Below are 9,107 nucleotides of genomic sequence, written 5' to 3'. Positions count from 1 at the left end.
TATAATAAGCAATTGGTACTCACACAATTAGGATATAAATGAATATGATAAACAGAGATATTTTACTGGGGATAAGTTGCATATGTTCATTATTAAAAAATATAATATATTTTGAACCATGAGAGATGGATACTGACATTAAGATTCAATTAGAAATAAAAAAAAAAAGAATCTTTTGCGCTGCTCCTTACAATAAACGCACATCATAATTCGATTCAGCTCGAGAAAATACATACAGTTTGACCATCGTCCAAATTAATATACGGTAATATATGAGTGAAAAAGTCATTTCCGTTTAATTTGGCATTTCGTCCCACTTACACAACGAGTTATTAAAAAATGCTTAGTTATATCTCATTTCATGGGATCATGATGAAAACTTCGAAATCTTGATTTCAAAATTCAAACTAAATTAAATTTAAATCATAACGGAAAAAATCCCTGAAGAAATGATGAATGGCCAATCGGTTTTGTAGAGGTAATTCGCACCTTACGATATTGTGGTAGTTTCATTCATGAAGACATTGATGAATATTCATGATTACTATGTTCCCTGAATAGTCTATTTAATACAAGGCGTCAGTAGGTTTCCATAATTGGTATTGCGGCTACTGTAGAGCCTCTGCATCATGTCTATTTTCATGGAACCCACTAACTAGGTATTGCGGGTACTGTATACAATCTACCCCTTGTTCATTTCTAAGTTATACGAATAGGAAATTCACAATAAAATCTTTAATAATTTTAACAATGATTTGAAAACTAATTTTGAACAAAATCATCCTTAGGTGGGACTCGCCACTAGCGATTATTTATGAATTACGAAATGTTCTAACTTCCTGAAAAAACAAATATAAACTATGTTCTTCTTATATATCTTTCACTTACACTGTTTTATTTCGTAAGTTCGCCGAAATTAACAATAAAATTTTAATACTTTTAAAAATCAATGCACCATTCTAGAGACATCTTACCTCGACCATTTTTGTAGGATACCTTTCGAAAAGTCTGAAAATGAAATAAAATTATAAAAGTATTACTTTTTTTTAAATTTATGGCCTGAAGTTTATTTTCGGAGTCACAAGGTTTAAGTGACGACAGTTATTTGAAAGGTGTCTGGTTTTTATATTAGTACTATAAACATAAAAACATTTGAGAAATTTTCTATCAAAAGTTAATTTATTCATTTCGCAAAATGGTTCCACGCCGTTTTTCAATTTCAGGCGCTTTTTAAATATTCCTCTTTTTAACTATCTTAAAGTTTTCTCTTCCCATTTTAAGCTAATATTTCAAAAGTGATATTGGATCGTCGCTTCCCAGGGGTCTTAGCGGGACGGGTCTGGCGGGGAAGGATTGCTTTTTTTTTGTGTTATGATCTCCTCTTGTGAGATTGTGACATGTCGTACATCGACCTACCTATTTGCTGTAGTTATCTGTTTAAAAAGTCAGATAAGTAAGGCTACCACGGAGGGCGGGAGTGAAAGGTTTTTTTTATCCAAAAAATTAGACAACGAAAGCAAAAATCTATTGAGATTGTTACAAAATTTAAATTTTTCCCTATCAGATACGAGTTACTACACACCAATTTTTCATAAAAACTGAACTTATTTTTGTCAAATCCTCCTATAATAATCTTTCAAATGTTTAAGGACTTTTTAATAGTAAAGTCGTCATTTTTAAATGTGTCTATAAATTTATCTATTTACAATATTTTCTTAAATAATTATTTATATTATTCGTAATTTAAATATTGCTACTTTTCTTTTTTATTGTCCAATATTGCACAATAGTCCATTTTTTTCCCCCATAATATCAGACCCAGAAGCTGTCATTGACAGCTAAAACACCGACGGATTGTCTCACGTTTACTCACCTATCTTTTTTTTTTTAACTTCCAATAAGGTAAAGTGCTATCTTGGTGGCTGTTGCCCCATCATACTCCAGTATAAATGGGACACTGTCCTCGCAGGTCAAATAAAACCTGACTATATTTACGGTTAACTACTCTAGCTAAGAAAAATCAACACTAATAGATGATTGAATTTAAAATCATAAATGAATAATAAAAGATATTTATTCATACCTTTTGAATTTGGAGTGTCATTAAAGCAGATCTGTGTAGGAGAAAGCAATCAGACCTGTTTTTACTGTGGTTATTTCAAAATTTAAACTGAAGGAACATTAAGGAGGAAGCTTTCTACTGAATAACAAACTACTCAATCGCAAAATGAATCTAAAATGTTTTACTTCACAGATTCATTTATGTGTTTATATATATTTTATTTTGTACCAGTTCGGCCTTTTGGGCCTAACATGGTTGATATAACCGTTATATTATATATATATTTTTTTTTACAGTTGATTATGGATATAGTCTCGTACAAAAGACACCCCTAACTATATACAATGTTATTATTAAAAGGAGAAAATAAAATAAATAAGATAAGAATAGTGCTTCTTAATAAAAGAGGAAAGTAAAATTAATAACAAAAAATAATGATATTGATACTCTTAAATAAAACAAACAATTTCCCTCTAATAGTAAAAAGAAACAAGTTAATTTGAAAAAGGGACGAGAGAAGAAAAAAATAATAATGAATAAATAAAATGAGTAATAATAAAAAGTAAAATAGAGGTAGTGTGACTATGAATTAATTTTATATTTATTAAAATTTATTACAGAATGTCCTGCAGCAGTCTGGGCTTCAGTCACCGGGTTGAAATCCGATTTATCTGTTTATACTATCATATCTGAGATACTAATTGAAGTGATCTCTTTAGAAAAGATCTAACATTTCTTTATCATTTTCCGGGGTTGTCGAAGTAAGAAAAGTCTTACTTTTGACTAAGTCAAAATATTTTCAATTTTAAACATATAATTCTTTGCTAAGGAATAAGATCTTTTTCATTTCTATTTTTACGACTAGCAACAGGCAGATTAAAGCAGAAAGGTTTTAAAACGAAAAATCAATTTGTTGAATTGTATAGTTCGTCCTTCTTGTAGGGAGCTCTTTAATTAACCGAATAAAATAATAAAAATAGTGTTATATTGAAAACACGCATTTTATTTTCGTAATAATCTATGTCATTAACATATATTCATATCCTCAATTTTTAGTGTGTTGTGTTTTTCATTGCTTATTTGAATAAAAAAAGTTCAAATCACTCTAATTTAACGATGAAAACGGTTATAAATTACATTGGATTAGCAATAAAATACCCCTTTTGTTATCTAAACATTATAATTAATTGCATAGTAGTGAGCATTCAGCGTCGAACACTGATTATATGATAGATTGTTGGGGACGTTCAGGAGCAGCCAACAAGGTTTCATTTTGTGAAAGAGTACCTCTGGGAGCCTGAGCCCTAATTGCTTTCGGGAAGACCTTTATTGGATTAGCTTATTTTCTCCTCCTCTCCAAGGAGCTTTCAGAGAAAAAATTCATTGGTGATTATTATCGAGGTCACGGGTGAAGGTATATCATTTCTGATAAAATAATAATGCTAAACCAATTTTTATTATTAAATGTATTTTGCAAATAAAAATAATTTGTTCAGGAAAATAATGGTACAATAATACGTTTTTTGAAAATTTGTATCCAACCTAATCATGCTATTATTATAAAGGATCAATTCATATTTCTTTTTGAAGTTCCATTCAACGAAAAAAATAAAATAAATTAATACATCCAGAATAGGAAATATGATGAGGAAATGCTTGGAAAATATTTCCCTACTTGTCATGCGAAGGAAATGGAGAGAGGAAAAGTGACTTCATTTGTTGAGCTTGTGTAATATATTTATAAAGTTTCTTGGCGGAAACTGTCAAGTGGTCTACACACTTACTATTTGTCAGAGTTCATGCAGAGAAATCTTGACTTCGTGTAAATATTTTCTTCTTGTTATTATTTATTCAGTCAATGGAATTGAATTCAAAATTGTATATCTGGACCATTCCATTTTTCATCTTTAATGCTCAAAACTGCACTGATTCATAATTCAATATCATAATAAATTATTTGGATTAATAACCTTCATTTAGGCTTCTAGTTCTTATTTATTAATTTTTATTTATACGAATTTTAATTTTTCGTTAAAAGGCCTTATTTTTGAAAATTTAGTCCTAATCCTGAATTTTTCTCATTAATTTTTTAATAAAAGATGCCAAGGAATGGGGAAATGTTTTTATCACTATTTTAAAAGTGGGTGTAAGTAAATCGTTTTCCTGACAATTAAGTTTAAAATGTCACTTAATCTTTGGATTTTCAGCCACTATGTTGAAACATGTAATGATATCTTTTGAGCCACAAAATGCCTCATTTATGCAAAATTTGAAGTTTCATTTAAAAATATTTTATTAAAATAGAAATATATTGTTTTTGATCTAAGGAATACTTTTTAATTGAACATGGTTCCAGATAACTTTGTGACAACCTGTTTAATACACATACAGTGTATTTGGGATTACAAATTAAATTAAAATTTGCATCCCTACAACCCATGAAGGGAATACTGTTACTATACCAAAGGTTGTGCGAGGTGGTGATTTGGTCAGAATCACGCTCGACCACCAGATTTGTACCCAACTTATGAGGCTAGTTGGACTCCAGGAGGGCTCTAGAACCCACAGGGTTCACTCACGGTTACAGTGTAACAGAAAACAATTTTCTGCCCAGCCAGATTCAAACCTGGGTCATTGGAGTTAGTAACCTTACGCCACCGCTCTCGCCTCGGATAAAAATTTAATTTTAAGAACAATCACTATTATAAGGATTGTATTAAGAAGTCCTTAAAAAACATTCGTAAGGGACCACTGCATTGACTAAAGTGGCTATCGCAACCTTAAGAAACCTTTGGAAGTATTTGTTCATTTCATGTGAAATGTCTGTTTTTATTATTTCAGAAATTCAAATTCAATCCGGTTAGTGGACTTATGTGGTCTATGTTTACAGATTATAATGCATCGTTACTATGGTTCTATTTTTTGAGAATATTTACTGTCATTCCAATTGATTGCACATTGTTTAGTATGCCATAAAGTATGACCATGGAAACACTAGATTTTCAAGCAACTTTTTTTTTTTACTTTTAACTTGGACACTCGGCAGCCCAAGCTGCAAGAAACATCACAACGGCGTTCGGAAAAATGTATTGTAACGAACGGACCATTCGCTGGTGGTTTGAAAATTTGTTAATTGGTTACACAGATTTGGTCTCATAACGCTTTTACACGCTCGGCTACAAACGGCCTAAACACTTGAAGGACTTGGATTGAAAAGTTGTGGAAAATGTATTGAAAACAAGCGTAAATATTTCGAATAAAAATGTTTTGATTTCAGAAATATTTTTTACTAAATACCCTTTCCTGTGTAAACTAATATTTCATATGCATAACGACCCATTATAATAATTTTAAAATTCAAACTAATAAGTTTTTATTAACCATTGCGAACTAAATAACTTATTATAACATATTTTTTCGAATGTTAAGTCAAAAGAATAATATATTTTTTGGTGTCACGACATTTTTTCAAAAGCTCAAAACTTAGATTTTTTAGGTACTAATATTTTTATTATGAATAAAAATTCCAAACCTAAATAAAAATTTTTCTCCCTTAGAAAACAACCCGTCATTTCATGAAATAGAAAAGGGTCATAAAAACGATAGTCGTAGATTGAGCTAAAAAAATTAGATTAAGTACTTGATGATTCGCACAAATGATTCAGCATTTGCGTACACGATGAGCGATTGTCATGCCGTAGTGTTTAAGATATAATGATATAATAATCCGTAATTCTACATTACTAATTAATGACATCATATTATTAATTATGTTAATATATTATTAATTTGTATACTCCAGTCGCAGTAATAATAAGTGGCGAGTAATTCTTTAAAGAGTTAGGTTATGGTAGGGAATGATTCGATAGGTTGTGACTCCATCCTAAATTTTATACTGTCTTGAAGTTTCAGAGAAAAATTCATGACAACTTTTAAACAACTAATTGTTCCTAGATGACCATCCTTGAGTCGAGAGGAGAACACACTTAACATTTTATATAAGGATATTGCTTTTGAAAATAAAGTATTGAGTATAATGAAGATCATTTAGACCGAAGAAAGGTAAATTAATCTGAACGGTTAGCCGGTTACACAAGACCGAAGTGCGTCAAAAGCACTTTATAGATCGAGATGATTGCATAACGGCGATCGAAACAGGTGTGTAAAGTTGTCAGGATGAATAACGATCGATTTGCTTAGAGAATAATCTGTGGGAAACTGTCGGGCGACTCCTGGGGTCGACCGAAGAAAGGTATCACTGGAAGAATTGGAGAAATCCTACCTTGATGGAGGGGAGGATACAGCGCAGGGCTTAATAGCAAATATTACAGGAGGATTACCTTGGTTTTATATAATAAAAAAATTAAATCATTTTTTAAAAACTGACGTAAAGATTTCTGGTTATGATATGTGACTAGAAACTAAATTATGAAACGCACATTTCCGTATTTAAAATAATTAAATAATTAAAATTAAATATACTGTACTTTCTTAGCAGGACCTGCTGGGGCTCAGACAGACACACTACTATAACTATACTGGACTGTACTATGACGAACTGTAAAGTTCTGCTCATCACTGGATTCACTCCAGATTAGAGATGTAGTTTATCATACAGGAATTCGGACCACTACCGGCGCGTTTCGACTTAGTCCCAGGCCTAGCCTATGCTAAGAATCTGGGTTACCCCCTCTTTTATTCAGAATGAAAAATCTGACAATAAATTATATTTCTGAACTACTATCTCAAATAGAACACCTTATACATCTTCAAACCCAGTCTTATTTAGAAATAAGAAAAATTCAATTGGATTCTTGTTTTCATTGTGTTCCTTAAAGACCTTTTACACAAACCAGAAGTCCACAATCTTCCGTAGATATAAAATTTACAAAAAAACAATGCTCCCATTATTCTGATTGCCCAAACTTAGTATGCCATCTACTGAATACAAAACCACGTTCTCACGTATCTTTCAAAATATTTCATGATACATTTGTAATCGATACCGATGTATCAAAATCCGACGACTCTACCACCTTATCCTCTTTTGTCACTAACTCGCCTCACAAAATAAAAATCCATAAATTATACAGTATTCATACTACCGAACTCCTAACCATAGCCTCGGAACTCTACTTCTCTATAACAGTAAAACATACCAAAATAATAATTATAACAGACTCTTCGAGTTCATTCAAAGCCCTAAAGAATCCGAAACACCAGAATATCACAAAAATTCACTTTTATAACAATATGCTCGAAAACTTGGTAAACTCTGTTAACTTTATATGGGTGCCAGGTCACGTGGCGATTGCTAAAAACATGCTAGCAGACGTTGCTCAACAAGAACTTACTCCATTAGGTCAGGGCGCGGCTGACTCCACGAGTCAATAAGTCTTCCCTGAATAATGAAATATCATGAAGTCGTAATAACTAGATTGAGAATAGGTCATACAAATTTGGTACTTTCATATCAAGTCAACAAGCAGCCATTGCTAAAGTATTGTACTGTATTGTTATAGTACACATACAGTCAGCCACATCTTCCTACAATGCTCTTTATATATAGGTTTAAGTAGATTAGAAGTGGGACCTAGTGTAACAGTAGCCCTGAATGATGAAAAAAAAATTAAAATCGGTGATATTTTTAGTTAGTAGAAAAAAAAAGTTTAAATTCAAATGTTTACATGATCTAAATTTAAATTCGTTAACTAACTAAGAATTCAGAATCCGGGGTTGAAAAAAAAAATTGAAATATCTAGGATATAAATCCAAATATTTAGGAAAATAAAATATAAAACATGGGCGTTGATGACTATTTGATTTTATGCCATAATTCCCCAACGAACAACTACAAACTTACCTAACATTACTTAGTTCTAACACTCACTCACTAAAACCTTTTGGAAAATATTTTGCAGACTTTCATAGATTTTATTTTTTAAATAGTTTTAAGAAAATTATTCTACGAAGCGAAAATATCTGTAAATGATAGTCTGTTATAAAATTTTACAAGGTGAATATTTTCTGCCCTGATAGCTGGGCCCTAAAAACAGGGGGTCCTCTATCATTTTTGAAAATTAGCTTTGACTACATGTTTAAAAATATGGATTTTGATAGAACTTGGAGGTAGAAAAAAATGGAATTTTTCCAAAAAAAAAAAGTATCTTGAGAAACAATCTTTTATAGCTTCAATAATCACATAGTTGAAATATATTCTTGGATTTAGTTTTGATTGATTAAACTAAGAAACTTAAGTATGCCTGTATATCTATTGAAGAAAATTATTCTCGAAATACTTTTCATTCTTAAAAACTCTTAGTCAGCAACGTCTGCTAGAATGTTTTAGCAATCGCCACGTGACCTGGCTACCCATATAAAGTAAACAGAGTTTCCCAAGTTTTCTTGCATATTGTTATAAACGTGAACTTTTGTGATATTCTGATATTTCGGGTTCTTAAAGGCTTTTAATGAACTCAAAATGTCAGTTCTAATTATTATTTTGTTATGTTTTACTGTCATAGAGAAGTGGAGTTTGGTATTATGAACATTGTATAATTTATGGATTTTTATTTTTTGAGGCGAGTTGTTTGTGACAAAATAGGATAAGGCGGTAGAGTCGTCGGACATTATCATTATACAGTGTTCATACAAACTAGAACTTCTAATATTATTAGAAAATAAATAAGACCCAAGAAAATGTCCATTATATTCTTTCTCCTCCTCTCAGATTTTAAGTCATTTTTAAAATTACTAAAGTTTTTTATTTAGAAATGTACATGGGATTTTACAGTAGCCTCTGTATATAATCATCATTTTTCTATAATATTTTACTTATAAGTGTACATGAAGGCTCTGCAGAACCAACAATATCGATTACAGAATCTTACAAACGGCATTTACTGTGTGGATATCTGAGTGAGAACTGCCGTGTACGGGGCTCGGGGTTTCTAAGCCCGATTAGGGGTTCCCCGTACAGGTATTATATTGAAATGTATTCATATATTAATGTAATATATGTATCTGTATTTATATATTTATATCA

The sequence above is a fragment of the Halyomorpha halys genome, unplaced genomic scaffold, assembly GCF_000696795.3.
Source record: "Halyomorpha halys isolate HHAL.00 unplaced genomic scaffold, Hhal_1.1 Scaffold1345.1, whole genome shotgun sequence".
NCBI lineage: Eukaryota > Metazoa > Arthropoda > Insecta > Hemiptera > Pentatomidae > Halyomorpha > Halyomorpha halys.
The sequence above is the reverse complement of the archived record's forward strand: the minus strand, read 5'-3'. Positions refer to the sequence as shown.